The 19,255-nt window shown below is 47.0% G+C and overlaps 5 non-coding genes across 5 annotated transcripts; 3 read left to right on the top strand and 2 right to left on the bottom strand.

Moving 5' to 3' along the window:
• Positions 1-5,518: 5,518 nt before the first annotated feature.
• On the top strand, positions 5,519-5,591 carry TRNAK-CUU (transfer RNA lysine (anticodon CUU)). The gene has a single exon. It is a non-coding gene; the product is annotated as a tRNA-Lys (tRNA).
• Positions 5,592-5,959: 368 nt separating this feature from the next.
• Positions 5,960-6,032, top strand: TRNAN-AUU (transfer RNA asparagine (anticodon AUU)). The gene has a single exon. It is a non-coding gene; the product is annotated as a tRNA-Asn (tRNA).
• Positions 6,033-11,041: 5,009 nt separating this feature from the next.
• On the top strand, positions 11,042-11,114 carry TRNAY-GUA (transfer RNA tyrosine (anticodon GUA)). The gene has a single exon. It is a non-coding gene; the product is annotated as a tRNA-Tyr (tRNA).
• A 7,224-nt stretch (positions 11,115-18,338) lies between these two features.
• On the bottom strand, positions 18,339-18,411 carry TRNAS-GCU (transfer RNA serine (anticodon GCU)). The gene has a single exon. It is a non-coding gene; the product is annotated as a tRNA-Ser (tRNA).
• Positions 18,412-18,779: 368 nt separating this feature from the next.
• On the bottom strand, positions 18,780-18,852 carry TRNAK-CUU (transfer RNA lysine (anticodon CUU)). The gene has a single exon. It is a non-coding gene; the product is annotated as a tRNA-Lys (tRNA).
• Between the last annotated feature and the right edge of the window lie 403 nt (positions 18,853-19,255).

Genomic DNA, 19,255 nt, shown 5'->3' with positions numbered 1-19,255 from the left:
TCGAGCCCATCCCGGAGCGGTGTTGTGAGATCTCAGATGTGACGTAAAAAGTCAAAGTTTTTCCACAATACCTGACGACGATATAATTTTTGGGCTTCCGTTGCGCAATGGTTATCGCGTTCATCTGTTAACCGAAAGGTTGGTGGTTCGAGCCCTCCCGGGAGCGGTGTTGTGAGATCTCAAAAGTAACGTATAAAGCCAAAGTTTTTCCACAATACCTGACAACATTTTAAATTCTAAGCTTCCGTGGCGCAATGCTTAGTGCGTTCGGATGTTAACCGAAAGGTTGGTGGTTCGAGCCAATCCGGGAGCGGTGTTGTGAGGTCTCAGATGTGACGTAAAAAGTCAAAGTTTTTCCACAATACCTGACAACCATTTAATTTCTGAGCTTCCGTGGCTCAATGGTTAGCGCGTTCGGCTGTTAACTGAAAGGTTGGTGGTTCGAGCCCACCCGGGAGCGGTGTTGTGAGATCTCAAAAGTAACGTAAAAAGCCAAAGTTTTTCCACAATACCTGACCACATTTTAAATTCTAAGCTTCCATGGCGCATTCTTAGTGCGTTCGGCTGTTAACCGAAATGTCGGTGGTTCGAGCCCACCCGGGAGCGGTGTTGTGAGGAATCAGATGTGACGTAAAAAGTCAAAGTTTTCCCACAATACCTGACGAACATTTATTTTTTCGGCTTCCGTGGCGCAATGGTTAGCGCATTCGGCTGTTAACCGAAAGGTTGGTGGTTCGAGCCCATCCTGGGGCGGTGTTGTGGAGTCTCAGATGTGACGTAAAAAGTCATAAGTTTTCCACAATACCTGACAACATTTTAAATTTTAAGCTTCCGTGGCGCAATGCTTAGTGCGTTCGGCTGTTAACCAAAAGGGTGGTGGTTCGAGCCCATCCGGGAGCGGTGTTGTGAGGCGTCAGCTGTAACCCAGAATATAAAAGTTTTTCCACAATACCTGAAGACCATTTAATTTTTGGGCTTCCTTTGCGCAATGGTTATCGCGTTCATCTGTTAACCGAAAGGTTGGTGGTTCGAGCCCACCCGGGAGCGGTGTTGTGAGATCTCAAAAGTAACGTAAAAAGCCAAAGTTTTTCCACAATACCTGACCACATTTTAAATTCTAAGCTTCCATGGCGCATTCTTAGTGCGTTCGGCTGTTAACCGAAAGGTCGGTGGTTCGAGCCCATCCGTGAGCGGTGTTGTGAGGCCTCAGATGTGACGTAAAAAGTCAAAGTTTTCCCACAATACCTGACGAACGTTTATTTTTTGGGCTTCCGTGGCGCAATGGTTAGCGCATTCGGCTGTTAACCGAAAGGTTAGTGGTTCGAGCCCATCCCGGAGCGGTGTTGTGAGATCTCAGATGTGACGTAAAAAGTGAAAGTTTTTCCACAATACCTGACGACTATATAATTTTTGGGCTTCCGTTGCGCAATGGTTATCGCGTTCATCTGTTAACCGAAAGGTTGGTGGTTCGAGCCCTCCTGGGAGCGGTGTTGTGAGATCTCAAAAGTAACGTATAAAGCCAAAGTTTTTCTACAATACCTGACAACATTTTAAATTCTAAGCTTCCGTGGCGCAATGCTTAGTGCGTTCGGATGTTAACCGAAAGGTTGGTGGTTCGAGCCAATCCGGGAGCGGTGTTGTGAGGTCTCAGATGTGAAGTAAAAAGTCAAAGTTTTTCCACAATACCTGACAACCATTTAATTTCTGAGCTTCCGTGGCTCAATGGTTAGCGCGTTCGGCTGTTAACTGAAAGGTTGGTCGTTCGAGCCCACCCGGGAGCGGTGTTTTGAGATCTCAAATGTAACGTGAAAAGTTAAAGTTTTTCCACAATACCTGACAACATTTTAAATTCTAAGCTTCCGTGGCGCAATGCTTAGTGCGTTCGGCTGTTAACCGAAAGGTTGGTGGTTCGAGCCCATCCCGGAGCGGTGTTGTGAGATCTCAGATGTGACGTAAAAAGTGAAAGTTTTTCCAGAATACCTGACGACGATATAATTTTGGGCTTCCGTTGCGCAATGGTTATCGCGTTCATCTGTTAACCGAAAGGTTGGTGGTTCGAGCCCACCCGGGAGCGGTGTTGTGAGATCTCAAAAGTAACGTAAAAAGCCAAACTTTTTAAACAATACCTGACAACATTTTAAATTCTAAGCTTCCATTGCGCAATGCTTAGTGCGTTCGGCTGTTAACCGAAAGGTCGGTGGTTCGAGCCCATCCTGGGGCGGTGTTGTGGAGTCTCAGATGTGACGTAAAAAGTCAAAGTTTTTCCACAATACCTGACGGCCATTTAATTTTTGGGCTTCCGTGGCGCAATGGTTAGCGCGTTCGGCTGTTAATCGAAAGGTTGGTGGTTCCAGCCCACCCGGGAGAGGTGTTGTGGGGTCTCAGATGTAGCGTAAAAAGTCATAAGTTTTCCACAATACCTGACAACATTTTAAATTTTAAGCTTCCGTGGCGCAATGCTTAGTGCGTTCGGCTGTTAACCAAAAGGGTGGTGGTTCGAGCCCATCCGGGAGCGGTGTTGTGAGGCGTCAGCTGTAACCCAGAATATAAAAGTTTTTCCACAATACCTGAAGACCATTTAATTTTTGGGCTTCCTTTGCGCAATGGTTATCGCGTTCATCTGTTAACCGAAAGGTTGGTGGTTCGAGCCCACCCGGGAGCGGTGTTGTGAGATCTCAAAAGTAACGTAAAAAGCCAAAGTTTTTCCACAATACCTGACCACATTTTAAATTCTAAGCTTCCATGGCGCATTCTTAGTGCGTTCGGCTGTTAACCGAAATGTCGGTGGTTCGAGCCCACCCGGGAGCGGTGTTGTGAGGCCTCAGATGTGACGTAAAAAGTCAAAGTTTTCCCACAATACCTGACGAACATTTATTTTTTCGGCTTCCGTGGCGCAATGGTTAGCGCATTCGGCTGTTAACCGAAAGGTTGGTGGTTCGAGCCCATCCCGGGGCGGTGTTGTGAGGTCTCAGATGTGACGTAAAAAGTCAAAGTTTTTCCACAATACCTGACGGCCATTTAATTTTTGGGCTTCCGTGGCACAATGGTTAGCGCGTTCGGCTGTTAATCGAAAGGTTGGTGGTTCCAGCCCACCCGGGAGAGGTGTTGTGGGGTCTCAGATGTAGCGTAAAAAGTCATAAGTTTTCCACAATACCTGACAACATTTTAAATTTTAAGCTTCCGTGGCGCAATGCTTAGTGCGTTCGGCTGTTAACCAAAAGGGTGGAGGTTCGAGCCCATCCGGGAGCGGTGTTGTGAGGCGTCAGCTGTAACCCAGAATATAAAAGTTTTTCCACAATACCTGAAGACCATTTAATTTTTGGGCTTCCTTTGCGCAATGGTTAGCGCGTTTGGCTGTTAACCGAAAGGTTGGTCGTTCGAGCCCACCCGGGAGCGGTGTTGTGAGATCTCAAATGTAACGTGAAAAGTCAAAGTTTTTCCACAATACCTGACAACATTTTAAATTCTAAGCTTCCGTGGCGCAATGCTTAGTGCGTTCGGCTGTTAACCGAAAGGTTGGTGGTTCGAGCCCATCCGGGAGCGGTGTTGTGAGGTCTCAGATGTGTCGTAAAAAGTCAAAGTTTTTCCACAATACCTGACAACCATTGAATTTCTGAGCTTCCGTGGCTCAATGGTTAGCGCGTTCGGCTGTTTACTGAAAGGTTGGTGGTTCGAGCCCATCCGGGAGCGGTGTTGTGAGGTCTCAGATGTGACGTAAAAAGTCAAAGTTTTTCCACAATACCTGACGACGATATAATTTTGGGCTTCCGTTGCGCAATGGTTATCGCGTTCATCTGTTAACCGAAAGGTTGGTGGTTCGAGCCCACCCGGGAGCGGTGTTGTGAGGCCTCAGATGTGACGTAAAAAGTCAAAGTTTTCCCACAATACCTGACGAACATTTATTTTTTCGGCTTCCGTGGCGCAATGGTTAGCGCATTCGGCTGTTAACCGAAAGGTTGGTGGTTCGAGCCCATCCCGGGGCGGTGTTGTGGAGTCTCAGATGTGACGTAAAAAGTCAAAGTTTTTCCACAATACCTGACGGCCATTTAATTTTTGGGCTTCCGTGGCGCAACGGTTAGCGCGTTCGGCTGTTAATCGAAAGGTTGGTGGTTCCAGCCCACCCGGGAGAGGTGTTGTGGGGTCTCAGATGTAGCGTAAAAAGTCATAAGTTTTCCACAATACCTGACAACATTTTAAATTTTAAGCTTCCGTGGCGCAATGCTTAGTGCGTTCGGCTGTTAACCAAAAGCGTGGTGGTTCGAGCCCATCCGGGAGCGGTGTTGTGAGGCGTCAGCTGTAACCCAGAATATAAAAGTTTTTCCACAATACCTGAAGACCATTTAATTTTTGGGCTTCCTTTGCGCAATGGTTATCGCGTTCATCTGTTAACCGAATGGTTGGTGGTTCGAGCCCATCCGGGAGCGGTGTTGTGAGGTCTCAGATGTGACGTAAAAAGTCAAAGTTTTTCCACAATACCTGACAACCATTTAATTTCTGAGCTTCCGTGGCTCAATGGTTAGCGCGTTTGGCTGTTAACCGAAAGGTTGGTCGTTCTAGCCCACCCGGGAGCGGTGTTGTGAGATCTCAAATGTAACGTGAAAAGTCAAAGTTTTTCCACAATACCTGACAACATTTTAAATTCTAAGCTTCCGTGGCGCAATGCTTAGTGCGTTCGGCTGTTAACCGAAAGGTTGGTGGTTCGAGCCCATCCGGGAGTGGTGTTGTGAGGTCTCAGATGTGTCGTAAAAAGTCAAAGTTTTTCCACAATACCTGACAACCATTGAATTTCTGAGCTTCCGTGGCTCAATGGTTAGCGCGTTCGGCTGTTTACTGAAAGGTTGGTGGTTCGAGCCCATCCGGGAGCGGTGTTGTGAGGTCTCAGATGTGACGTAAAAAGTCAAAGTTTTTCCACAATACCTGACGACAATATAATTTTGGGCTTCCGTTGCGCAATGGTTATCGCGTTCATCTGTTAACCGAAAGGTTGGTGGTTCGAGCCTACCCGGCAGCGGTGTTGTGAGATCTCAAAAGTAACGTAAAAAGCCAAACTTTTTCCACAATACCTGACAACATTTTAAATTCTAAGCTTCCATTGCGCAATGCTTAGTGCGTTCGGCTGTTAACCGAAAGGTCGGTGGTTCGAGCCCATCCCGGAGCGGTGTTGTGAGATCTCAGATGTGACGTAAAGTTTTTCCACAATACCTGACGACGATATAATTTTTGGGCTTCCGTTGCGCAATGGTTATCGCGTTCATCTGTTAACCGAAAGGTTGGTGGTTCAAGCTCACCCAGGAGAGGTGTTGTGGGGTCTCAGATGTAGCGTAAAAAGTCATAAGTTTTCCACAATACCGGACAACCATTGAATTTCTGAGCTTCCGTGGCGCAATGGTTAGCGCGTTCGGCTGTTAACCGAAAGGTTGGTGGTTCGAGCCCACCCGGGAGCGGTGTTGTGAGATATCAAATGTAACGTAAAAAGCCAAAGTTTTTCAACAATACTTGACGACCATTTAATTTTTGGGCTTCCGTGGTGCAATGGTTAGCGCGTTCGGCTCTTAACCGAAAGGTTGGTGGTTCGAGCCCACCCGGGAGCGGTGTTGTGAGGTCTCAGATGTAACATAAAAAGTCAGTGTTTTTGCACAATACCAGACGAACATTTAATTTTTGGGCTTCCGTGGCGCAATGGTTAGCGCGTTCGGCTGTTAACCGAAAGGTTGGTGGTTCGAGCCCATCCGGGAGCGGTGTTGTGAGGTCTCAGATGTAACGTAAAAAGTCGGAGCTTTTCCACAATGCCTGACGAAAATCTAATTTTTGGGCTTCCGTGGCGTAAAGTTTAGCGCGTTCAGCTGTTAACCGAAAGGTTGGTGGTTCGAGCCCACCCGGGAGAGATGTTGTGGGGTCTCAGATGTAGCGTAAAAAGTCATAAGTTTTCCACAATACCTGACAACCATTTAATTTCTGAGCTTCCGTGGCTCAATGGTTAGCGCGTTCGGCTATTAACCGAAAGGTTGGTGGGTCGAGCCCACCCGGGAGCGGTGTTGCGAGATCTCAAGTGTAACGTAAAAAGCCAAAGTTTTTCAGCAATACCTGACGACCATTTAATTTTTGGGCTTCCGTGGCGCAATGGTTAGCGCGTTCGGCTGTTAACCGAAAGGTTGGTGGTTCGAGCCCATCCGGAAGCGGTTTTGTGAGGTCTCAGATGTGACGTAAAAATTCAAAGTTTTTCCACAATACCTGACGTCCATTTATTATTTGGGCTTCCGTGGCGCAATGGTTAGCGCGTTCGGCTGTTAACCGAAAGGTTGGTGGTTCGAGCCCACCCGGGAACGTTGGTGTTAAGTTTTATAAGTAACGTAAAAAGTCAAAGTTTTTCCACAATTACGGAAGACCATTTAATTTTTGGGCTTCCGTTGCGCAATGGTTATCGCGTTCAGCTGATAACAGAAAGGTTGGTGGTTCGAGCCCACCCGGGAGTAGTGTTGTGAGGTCTCAGATGTAACGTAAAAAGTCAGTGTTTTTCCACCATACCTGACGAACGTTTAATTTTTGGGCTTCTGTGGCGCAATGGTTAGCGCGTTCGGCTGTTAACCGAAAGGTTGGTGGTTCGAGCCCATCCGGGAGCGGTGTTGTGAGGTCTCAGATTTGACGTAAAAAGTCAGTGTTTTTGCACAATACCTGACGTCCATTTAATTTTTGGGCTTCCGGGGCGCAATGGTTATCGCGTTCACCTGTTTACCGAAAGGTTGGTGGTTCCAGCCCACCCGGGAACGTTGGTGTTAAGTTTTATAAGTAACGTAAAAAGTCAAAGTTTTTCCACAATTACTGAAGACCATTTAATTTTTGGGCTTCCGTTGCGCAATGGTTATCGCGTTCAGCTGTTAACAGAAAGGTTGGTGGTTCGAGCCCACCCGGGAGTGGTGTTGTGAGGTCTCAGATGTAACGTAAAAAGTCAGTGTTTTTCCACCATACCTGACGAACGTTTAATTTTTGGGCTTCCGTGGCGCAATGGTTAGCGCGTTCAGCTGTTAACCGAAAGGTTGGTGGTTCGAGTCCATCCGGGAGCGGTGTTGTGAGGTCTCAGATGTGACGTAAAAAGTCAAAGTTTTTCCACAATACCTGACGTCCAGTTAATTTTTGGGCTTTCGGGGCGCAATGGTTATCGCGTTCACCTGTTTACCGAAAGGTTGGTGGTTCGAGCCCACCCGGGACGAACATCTAATTTTTGGGCTTCCGTGGCGTAAAGGTTAGCGCGTTCAGCTGTTAACCGAAAGGTTGGTGGTTCGAGCCCACCCGGGAGAGATGTTGTGGGGTCTCAGATGTAGCGTAAAAAGTCATAAATTTTCCACAATACCTGACAACCATTTAATTTCTGAGCTTCCGTGGCGCAATTGTTAGCGCGTTCGGCTGTTAACCGAAAGGTTGATGGTTCGAGCCCATCCGGGAGCGGTGTTGTGAGGTCTCAGATGTGACGTAAAAAGGCAAAGTTTTTCCACAATACATGACATCCATTTAATATTTGGGCTTCCGTTGTGCAATGGTTATCGCGTTCAGCTGTTAACCGAAAGGTTGGTGGTTCGAGCCCACCCGGGAGCGGTGTTGTGAGGTCTCAGATGTAACGTAAAAAGTCATAAGTTTTCAACAATACCTGACAACCATTTAATTTCTGAGCTTCCGTGGCTCAATGGTTAGCGCGTTCGGCTGTTAACCGAAAGGTTAGTGGTTTGAGCCCACCCGGGAGCGGTGTTGCGAGATCTCAAATGTAACGTAAAAAGCCAAAGTTTTTCAACAATACCTGACGACCATTTAAATTTTGGGCTTCCGTGGCGCAATGGTTAGCGCGTTCGGCTGTTAACCGAAAGGTTGGTGGTTCAAGCCCATCCGGGAGCGGTGTTGTGAGGTCTCAGACGTGACGTAAAATGTCAAAGCTTTTCCACAATAAGTGACGTCCATTTAATTTTTGGGCTTCCGTTGCGCAATGGCTATCGCGTTCAGCTGTTAACGGAAATGTTTGTGGTTCGAGCCCACCCGGGAGGGGTGTTGTGAGGTCTCAGATATAACGTAAAAAGTCAGTGTTTTTCCACAATACCTGACAACCATTTAATTTCTGAGCTTCCGTGGCTCAATGGTTAGCGCGTTCGGCTGTTAACCGAAAGGTTGGTGGTTCGAGCCCATCCGGGAGCGGTGTTGTGAGGTCTCAGATGTGACGTAAAAAGTCAGTGTTTTTGCACAATACCTGACGACCATTTAATTTTTGGGCTTCCGTGGCGCAATGGATAGCGCGTTCGGCTGTTAACCGAAAGGTTGGTGGTTCGAGCCCATCCGGGAGCGGTGTGGTGAGGTCTCAGTTGTGACGTAAAAAGTCAAAGTTTTTCCACAATACCTGAAAACCATTTATTTTCTGAGCTTCCGTGGCTCAATGGTTAGCGCGTTCGGCTGTTAACCGAAAGGTTGGTGGTTTGAGCCCACCCGGGAGCGGTGTTGCGAGATCTCAAATGTAACGTAAAAAGCCAAAGTTTTTCAACAATACCAGACGACCATTTAATTTTTGGGCTTCCGTGGCGCAATGGTTAGCGCGTTCGGCTGTTAACCGAATGGTTGGTGGTTCGAGCCCATCCGGGAGCGGTGTTGTGAGGTCTCAGATGTGACGTAAAAAGTCAGTGTTTTTGCAGAATACCTGACGACCATTTAAATTTTGGGCTTCAGTGGCCCAAGGTAGCGCGTTCGGCTGTTAACCGAATGGTTGGTTGTTCGAGCCCATCCGGGAGCGGTGTTGTGAGGTCTCAGACGTGACGTAAAATGTCAAAGTCTTTCCACAATACCTGACGTCCATTTCATTTTTGGGCTTCCGTTGCGCAATGGTTATCGCGTTCAGCTGTTAACCGAGGGGTTGGTGGTTCGAGCCCACCCGGGAGCGGTGTTGTGAGGTCTCAGATGTGACGTAAAAATTCAAAGTTTTTCCACAATACCTGACGTCCATTTAATTTTTGGGCTTCCGGGGCGCAATGGTTATCGCGTTCAGCTGTTAACCGAAATGTTTGTGGTTCGAGCCCACCCGGGAGGGGTGTTGTGAGGTCTCAGATATAACGTAAAAAGTCAGTGTTTTTCCACAATACCTGACAACCATTTAATTTCTGAGCTTCCGTGGCTCAATGGTTAGCGCGTTCGGCTGTTAACCGAAAGGTTGGTGGTTCGAGCCCATCCGGGAGCGGTGTTGTGAGGTCTCAGATGTGACGTAAAAAGTCAGTGTTTTTGCACAATACCTGACGACCATTTAATTTTTGGGCTTCCGTGGCGCAATGGATAGCGCGTTCGGCTGTTAACCGAAAGGTTGGTGGTTCGAGCCCATCCGGGAGCGGTGTGGTGAGGTCTCAGTTGTGACGTAAAAAGTCAAAGTTTTTCCACAATACCTGACAACCATTTATTTTCTGAGCTTCCGTGGCTCAATGGTTAGCGCGTTCGGCTGTTAACCGAAAGGTTGGTGGTTTGAGCCCACCCGGGAGCGGTGTTGCGAGATCTCAAATGTAACGTAAAAAGCCAAAGTTTTTCAACAATACCTGACGACCATTTAATTTTTGGGCTTCCGTGGCGCAATGGTTAGAGCGTTCGGCTGTTAACCGAATGGTTGGTGGTTCGAGCCCATCCGGGAGCGGTGTTGTGAGGTCTCAGATGTGACGTAAAAAGTCAGTGTTTTTGCACAATACCTGACGACCATTTAAATTTTGGGCTTCAGTGGCCCAAGGTAGCGCGTTCGGCTGTTAACCGAATGGTTGGTTGTTCGAGCCCATCCGGGAGCGGTGTTGTGAGGTCTCAGACGTGACGTAAAATGTCAAAGTTTTTCCACAATACCTGACGTCCATTTCATTTTTGGGCTTCCGTTGCGCAATGGTTATCGCGTTCAGCTGTTAACCGAGGGGTTGGTGGTTCGAGCCCACCCGGGAGCGGTGTTGTGAGGTCTCAGATGTGACGTAAAAAGTCAAAGTTTTTCCACAATACCTGACGTCCATTTAATTTTTGGGCTTCCGGGGCGCAATGGTTATCGCGTTCACCTGTTTACCGAAAGGTTAGTGGTTTGAGCCCACCCGGGAGCAGTGTTGCGAGATCTCAAATGTAACGTAAAAAGCCAAAGTTTTTCCACAATACCTGACAACATTTTAAATTCTAAGTTTCCTTGGCGCAATGCTTAGTGCGTTCGGCTGTTAACCGAAAGGTTGGTGGTTCGAGCCCATCCGGGAGCTGTGTTGTGAGGTCTCAGATGTGACGTAAAAAGTCAGTGTTTTTGCACAATACCTGACGACCATTTAATTTTTGGGCTTCCGTGGTGCAATGGTTAGCGCGTTCGGCTGTTAACCGAAAGGTTGGTGGTTCGAGCCCATCCGGGAGCGGTGTTGTGAGATCTCAAATGTAACGTAAAAAGCCAAAGTTTTTCCACAATACCTGACAACATTTTAAATTCTAAGCTTCCGTGGTGCAATGCTTAGTGCGTTCGGCTGTTAACCGAAAGGTTGGTGGTTCGAACCCATCCGGGAGCGGTGTTGTGAGGTCTCAGATGTGACGTAAAAAGTCAGTGTTTTTGCACAATACCTGACGACCATTTAATTTTTGGGCTTCCGTGGCGCAATGGTTAGCGCGTACGGCTGTTTACCGAAAGGTTGGTGGTTCGAGCCCCTCCGGGAGCGGTGTTGTGAGGTCTCAGATGTGACGTAAAAAGTCAAAGTTTCTCCACAATACCTGACGTCCATTTAATTTTTGGGCTTTCGGGGCGCAATGGTTATCGCGTTCACCTGTTTACCGAAAGGTTGGTGGTTCGGGCCCACCCGGGAGCGGTGTTGTGAGGTCTCAGATGTAACGTAAAAAGTCAGTGTTTTTGCACAATACCTGACGACCATTTAATTTTTGGGCTTCCGTGGCGCAATGGTTAGCGCGTTCGGCTGTTTACCGAAAGGTTGGTGGTTCGAGCCCCTCCGGGAGCGGTGTTGTGAGGTCTCAGATGTGACGTAAAAAGTCAAAGTTTTTCCACAATACCTGACGTCCATTTAATTTTTGGGCTTCCGTGGCGCAATGGTTAGCGCGTTCGGCTGTAAACCGAAAAGTTGGTGGTTCAAGCCCACCCGGGAACGTTGGTGTTAAGTTTTATAAGTAACGTAAAAAGTCATAGTTTCTCCACAATACCTGACGATCATTTAATTTCTGAGCTTCCGTGGCTCAATGGTTAGCGCGTTCAGCTGTTAACCGAAAGGTTGGTTACTCCATTCCACCCGGGAGAGGTGTTGTGGGGTCTCAGATGTAGCGTAGAAAGTCAAAAGTTTTCCACGATACTTGACGACCATTTAATTTTGGGCTTCCGTAGTGCAATGGTTAGAACGTTCTGCTGTTAACTGAAAGGTTGTTAGTTCGAGCCCATCCGGGAGCGGTGTTAAGAGGTCTCAGATGTAACGTAAAAAGTCATTGTTTTTCCACAATACCTGACGAACATCTAATTTTTGGGCTTCCGTGGCGCAATGGTTAGTGCGTTCGGCTGTTAACCGAAAGGTTGGTGGTTCGAGCCCACCCAAGAGCGTTGTTGTGAGGTCTCAGATGTAACGTAAAAAGTCAGGGTTTTTCCACAATACCTGACGAACGTTTTATTTTTGGGCTTCCGTGGCGCAATGGTTGGCGCGTTTAGCAGTTAACCGAAAGGTTGGTGGTTCGAGCCCACCCATGAAAGGTGATGTGGGGTCTCAGATGTAGCGTAAAAAGTCATAAGTTTTCCACAATACCTGACATCCGTTTAATTTTTGGGCTTCCGTGGCGCAATGGTTATCGCGTTCATCTGTTTACCGAAAGGTTGGTGGTTCCAGCCCACCCGGGAACGTTGGTGTTAAGTTTTATAAGTAACGTAAAAATTCAAAGTTTTCCCACAATACATGACGAACATTTATTTTTTGGGCTTCCGTGGCGCAATGGTCAGCGCCTAAAAATTAAATGTCGTCAGGTATTGTTGAAAAACTTTGTCTTTTGACGTTACATTTGAGACCTCACAACACCGCTCCCAGGTGGGCTCGAACCACCAACCTTTCGATTAACAGCCGAACGCGCTAACCATTGAGCCACAGAAGCTCAGAAATTAAATGGTTGTCAGGTATTGTGGAAAACTTACGACTTTTTTGCTACTTCTGAGACCCCACAACACCTCTAACGGGTAGGCTGGAACCACCAACCTTTCGGTTAACAGCTGAACGCGCTAACCATTGCGCCACGGAAGCCCAAAAATTAAATGTTCGTCAGGTATTGTGGAAAACTTATGACTTTTTACGTCACATCTGAGACCTCACAACACCGCTCCCGGGTGGGCTCGAACCACCAACCTTTCGGTTAACAGCCGACCGCGCTAACCATTGCGCCACGGAAGCCCAAAAATTAAATGTTCGTCAGGTATTGTTGAAAAACTCTGACTTTTTACGTTACATCTGAGACCTCACAATAACGCTCCCGGATGGGCTCGAACCACCAAACTATCGGTTAACAGATGAACGCGATAACCATTGCGAAAAGGAAGCCCAAAAATTAAATGGTCTTCAGGTATTGTGGAAAAACTTTGACTTTTTACGTCACATCTGAGGCCTCACAACACCGCTCCCGGGTGGGCTCGAACCACCGACCTTTCGGTTAACAGCCGAACGCACTAAGCATTGCGCCATGGAAGCTTAGAATTTAAAATGTTGTCAGGTATTGTGGAAAAACTTTGGCTTTTTACGTTACTTTTTAGATCTCACAACACCGCTCCCGGGTGGGCTCGAACCACCAACCTTTCGGTTAACAGATGAACGCGATAACCATTGCGCCATGGAAGCTTAGAATTTAAAATGTTGTCAGGTATTGTGGAAAAACTTTGGCTTTTTACGTTACTTTTTAGATCTCACAACACCGCTCCCGGGTGGGCTCGAACCACCAACCTTTCGGTTAACAGATGAACGCGATAACCATTGCGCAACGGAAGCCCAAAAAATATCGTCGTCAGGTATTGTGGAAAAACTTTGACTTTTTACGTCACATCTGAGACCTCACAACACCGCTCCCGGATGGGCTCGAACCACCAACCTTTCGGTTAACAGCCGATCGCACTAAGCATTGCGCCACGGAAGCTTAGAATTTAAAATGTTGTCAGGTATTTAGGAAAAACTTTGACTTTTAACGTTACTTATAACACTTCACACCAACGTTTTCGGCTGGGCTTGAGTCACCAACCTTTCGGATAACAGCCGAACGCGCTAACCATTGCGCCATGGAAGCCCAAAAATTGAAAGGCCGTCAGGTATTGTGGAAAAACTTTGACTTTTTACGTCACATCTGAGACTCCACAACACCGCTCCCGGATGGGCAAAACCACCAACCTTACGGTTAACAGCCGAATGCGCTAACCATTGCGCTACGGAAGCCCAAAAAATAAATGTTCGTCAGGTATTGTGGGAAAAGTTTGACTTTTTACGTCACATCTGAGACCTCACAACACCGCTCCCGGGTGGGCTCGAACCACCGACCTTTCGGTTAACAGCCGAACGCACTAAGCATTGCGCCACGGAAGCTTAGAATTTAAAAGGTTGTCAGGTATTGTGGAAAAACTTTGGCTTTTTACGTTACTTTTGAGATCTCACAACGCCGCTCCTGGGTGGGCTCGAACCACCAACCTTTCGGTTAACAGATGAACGCGCTAACCATTGAACCACGGAAGCTCAGAAATTCAATGGTTGTCAGGTATTGTGGAAAAACTTTGACTTTTTACGTCACATCTCAGACCTCACAACACCGCTCCCGGATGGGCTCGAACCACCAACCTTTCGGTTAACAGCCGATCGCACTAAGCATTGCGCCACGGAAGCTTAGAATTTAAAATGTTGTCAGGTATTTAGGAAAAACTTTGACTTTTAACGTTACTTATAACACTTCACACCAACGTTTTCGGCTGGGCTTGAGTCACCAACCTTTCGGATAACAGCCGAACGCGCTAACCATTGCGCCATGGAAGCCCAAAAATTGAAAGGCCGTCAGGTATTGTGGAAAAACTTTGACTTTTTACGTCACATCTGAGACTCCACAACACCGCTCCCGGATGGGCAAAACCACCAACCTTACGGTTAACAGCCGAATGCGCTAACCATTGCGCTACGGAAGCCCAAAAAATAAATGTTCGTCAGGTATTGTGGGAAAAGTTTGACTTTTTACGTCACATCTGAGACCTCACAACACCGCTCCCGGGTGGGCTCGAACCACCGACCTTTCGGTTAACAGCCGAACGCACTAAGCATTGCGCCACGGAAGCTTAGAATTTAAAAGGTTGTCAGGTATTGTGGAAAAACTTTGGCTTTTTACGTTACTTTTGAGATCTCACAACGCCGCTCCTGGGTGGGCTCGAACCACCAACCTTTCGGTTAACAGATGAACGCGCTAACCATTGAACCACGGAAGCTCAGAAATTCAATGGTTGTCAGGTATTGTGGAAAAACTTTGACTTTTTACGTCACATCTCAGACCTCACAACACCGCTCCAGGATGGGCTCGAACCACCAACCATTCGGTTAACAGCCAAACGCACTAAGCATTGCGCCACGGAAGCTTAGAATTTAAAATGTTGTCAGGTATTGTGGAAAAACTTTGGCTTTTTACGTTACTTTTGAGATCTCACAACACCGCTCCCGGGTGGGCTCGAACCACCAACCTTTCGGTTAACAGATGAACGCGATAACCATTGCGCAACGGAAGCCCAAAAATTTTATATCGTCGTCAGGTATACTGGAAAAACTTTGACTTTTTACGTCACATCTGAGACCTCACAACACCGCTCCCGGATGGGCTCGAACCACCAACCTTTCGGTTAACAGCCGAACGCGCTAACCATTGAGCCAAGGAAGCTCAGAAATTCAATGGTTGTCAGGTATTGTGGAAAAACTTTGACTTTTTACGTCACATCTGAGACCTCACAACACCGCTCCCGGGTGGTTTCGAACCACCGACCTTTCGGTTAACAGACGAACGCACTAAGCATTGCGCCACGGAAGCTTAGAATTTAAAATGTTGTCAGGTATTGTGGAAAAACTTTGGCTTTTTACGTTACTTTTGAGATCTCACAACACCGCTCCCGGGTGGGCTCGAACCACCAACCTTTTGGTTAACAGATGAACGCGATAACCATTGCGCAACGGAAGCCCAAAAATTATATCGTCGTCAGGTATACTGGAAAAACTTTGACTTTTTACGTCACATCTGAGACATCACAACACCGCTCCAGGATGGGCTCGAACCACCAACCATTCGGTTAACAGCCAAACGCACTAAGCATTGCGCCACGGAAGCTTAGAATTTAAAATGTTGTCAGGTATTGTGGAAAAACTTTGACTTTTTACGTCACATCTGAGACCTCACAACACCGCTCCCGGGTGGTTTCGAACCACCGACCTTTCGGTTAACAGACGAACGCACTAAGCATTGCGCCACGGAAGCTTAGAATTTAAAATGTTGTCAGGTATTGTGGAAAAACTTTGGCTTTTTACGTTACTTTTGAGATCTCACAACACCGCTCCCGGGTGGGCTCGAACCACCAACCTTTCGGTTAACAGATGAACGCGATAACCATTGCGCAACTGAAGCCCAAAAATTATATAGTCGTCAGGTATTGTGGAAAAACTTTCACTTTTTACGTCACATCTGAGATCTCACAACACCGCTTCAGGATGGGCTCGAACCACCAACCATTCGGTTAACAGCCAAACGCACTAAGCATTGCGCCACGGAAGCTTAGAATTTAAAATGTTGTCAGGTATTGTGGAAAAACTTTGGCTTTTTACGTTACATTTGAGATCTCACAACACCGCTCCCGGGTGGGTTCGAACGACCAACCTTTCGGTTAACAGATGAACGTGATAACCATTGCGAAAAGGAAGCCCAAAAATTAAATGGTCTTCAGGTATTGTGGAAAAACTTTTATATTCTGGGTTACAGCTGACACCTCACAACACCGCTCCCGGATGGGCTCGAACCACCACCCTTTCGGTTAACTGACAAAAGCACAAAACATTGCGCCATGGAAGCTTAGAATTTAAAATGTTGTCAGGTATTGTGGAAAAACTTTGGCTTTTTACGTTACTTTTGAGATCTCACAACACCGCTCCCGGGTGGGCTCGAACGACCAACCTTTCGGTTAACAGATGAACGTGATAACCATTGCGAAAAGGAAGCCCAAAAATTAAATGGTCTTCAGGTATTGTGGAAAAACTTTTATATTCTGGGTTACAGCTGACACCTCAACACACCGCTCCCTGATGGGCTCGAACCACCACCCTTTCGGTTAACAGACGAAAGCACAAAACATTGCGCCACGGAAGCTTAGAATTTAAAATGTTGTCAAGTATTTTGGAAAAACTTTGGCTTTTTACGTTACTTTTGAGATCTCACAACACCGCTCCCGGGTGGGCTCGAACCACCGACCTTTCGGTTAACAGCCGAAGGCACTAAGCATTGCGCCATGGAAGCTTAGAATTTAAAATGTTGTCAGGTATTGTGGAAAAACTTTGGCTTTTTACGTTACTTTTGAGATCTCACAACGCCGCTCCCGGGTGGGCTCGAACCACCAACCTTTCGGTTAACAGATGAACGCGATAACCATTGCGCAACGGAAGCCCAAAAATTATATCGTCGTCAGGTATACTGGAAAAACTTTGACTTTTTACGTCACATCTGAGACCTCACAACACCGCTCCCGGATGGGCTCGAACCACCACCCTTTCGGTTAACAGACGAAAGCACAAAACATTGCGCCACGGAAGCTTAGAATTTAAAATGTTGTCAAGTATTTTGGAAAAACTTTGGCTTTTTACGTTACTTTTGAGACCTCACAACACCGCTCCCGGGTGGGCTCGAACCACCGACCTTTCGGTTAACAGCCGAACGCACTAAGCATTGCGCCATGTAAGCTTAGAATTTAAAATGTTGTCAGGTATTGTGGAAAAAGTTTGGCTTTTTACGTTACTTTTGAGATCTCACAACACCGCTCCCGGGTGGGCTCGAACCACCAACCTTTCGGTTAACAGCCGAACGCGCTAACCATTGAGCCAAGGAAGCTCAGAAATTCAATGGTTGTCAGGTATTGTGGAAAAACTTTGACTTTTTACGTCACATCTGAGACCTCACAACACCGCTCCCGGGTGGTTTCGAACCACCGACCTTTCGGTTAACAGCCGAACGCACTAAGCATTGCGCCACGGAAGCTTAGAATTTAAAATGTTGTCAGGTATTGTGGAAAAACTTTGGCTTTTTACGTTACTTTTGAGATCTCACAACACCGCTCCCGGGTGGGCTCGAACCACCAACCTTTCGGTTAACAGATGAACGCGATAACCATTGCGCAACGGAAGCCCAAAAATTATATAGTCGTCAGGTATTGTGGAAAAACTTTCACTTTTTACGTCACATCTGAGATCTCACAACACCGCTCCGGGATGGGCTCGAACCACCAACCTTTCGGTTAACAGCCGAATGCGCTAACCATTGCGCCACGGAAGCCCAAAAAATAAATCTTCGTCAGGTATTGTGGGAAAACTTTGACTTTTTACGTCACATCTGAGCCCTCACAACACCGCTCCCGGGTGGGCTCGAACCACCGACCTTTCGGTTAACAGCCGAACGAACAAAGCATTGCGCCATGGAAGCTTAGAATTTAAAATGTTGTCAGGTATTGTGGACAAACTTTGGCTTTTTACGTTACTTTTGAGATCTCACAACACCGCTCCCGGGTGGGCTCGAACCACCAACCTTTCGGTTAACAGATGAACGCTATAACCATTGCGCAACGGAAGCCCAAAAATTATATCGTCATCAGGTATTGTGGAAAAACTTTGACTTTTTACGTCTCATCTGAGACCAAACAAAACCGCTCCCGGATGGGCTCGAAACACCAACCTTTCAGTTAACAGCCGAACGCGCTAACTATTGAGCCACAAAAGCTCAGAAATTCAATGGTTGTCAGGTATTGTGGAAAAACGTTGACTTTTTACGTCACATCTGAGACCTCACAACACCGCTCTCGGATGGGCTCGAACCACCAACCTTTCGGTAAACAGCCGAACGCACTAAGCGTTGCGCCACGAAAGCTTAGAATTTAAAATGTTGTCAGGTATTGTGGAAAAACTTTGGCTTTTTTAGTTACATTTGAGATCTCACAACACCGCTCCCGGGTGGGCTCGAACCACCGACCTTTGAGTTAACAGCCGAACGCGCTAACCATTGAGCCACGGAAGCTCAGAAATTCAATGGTTGTCAGGTATTGTGGAAAAACGTTGACTTTTTACGTCACATCTGAGATCTCACAACACCGCTCCGGGATGGGCTCGAACCACCAACCTTTCGGTTAGCAGCCGAATGCGCTAACCATTGCGCCACGGAAGCCCAAAAAATAAATGTGCGTCAGGTATTGTGGGAAAACTTTGACTTTTTACGTCACATCTGTGGCCTCAAACACCGCTTCCGGGTGGGCTCGAACCACCGACCTTTCGGTTAACAGATGAACGTGATAACCATTGCGAAAAGGAAGCCCAAAAATTAAATGGTCTTCAGGTATTGTGGAAAAACTTTTATATTCTGGGTTACAGCTGACATCTCACAACACCGCTCCCGGATGGGCTCGAACCACCAACCTTTCGGTTAACAGACGAAAGCACAAAACATTGCGCCACGGAAGCTTAGAATTTAAAATTTTGTCAGGTATTCTGGAAAAACTTTGGCTTTTTTACGTTACTTTTGAGATCTCACAACAACGCTCCCGGGTGGGCTCGAACCACCGACCTTTCGGTTAAGAGCCGAACGCACTAAGCATTGCGCCATGGAAGCTTAGAATTTAAAATGTTGTGAGGTATTGTGGAAAAACTTTGGCTTTTTACGTTACTTTTGAGATCTCACAACACCGCTCCCGGGTGGGCTCGAACCACCAACCTTTCGGTTAACAGATGAACGCGATAACCATGGCGCAACGGAAGCCCAAAAATTATATCATCGTCAGGTATTGTGGAAAAACTTTGACTTTTTACGTCACATCAGAGATCTCACAACACCGCTCCGGGATGGGCTCGAACCACCAACCTTTCGGTTAACAGCCGAATGCGCTAACCATTGCACCACGGAAGCCCAAAAAATAAATGTTCGTCAGTTATTGTGGGAAAACTTTGACTTTTACGTCACATCTGAGGCCTCAAACACCGCTCCCGGGTGGGCTCGAACCACCACCCTTTCGGTT

This window comes from Phalangium opilio, unplaced genomic scaffold, assembly GCF_054372755.1.
Source record: "Phalangium opilio isolate 3A_F unplaced genomic scaffold, DU_Popi_V2 ptg001170l_1, whole genome shotgun sequence".
Taxonomy (NCBI): Eukaryota; Metazoa; Arthropoda; class Arachnida; order Opiliones; family Phalangiidae; genus Phalangium; species Phalangium opilio.
This window is presented reverse-complemented; position numbering and strand designations above follow the sequence as displayed.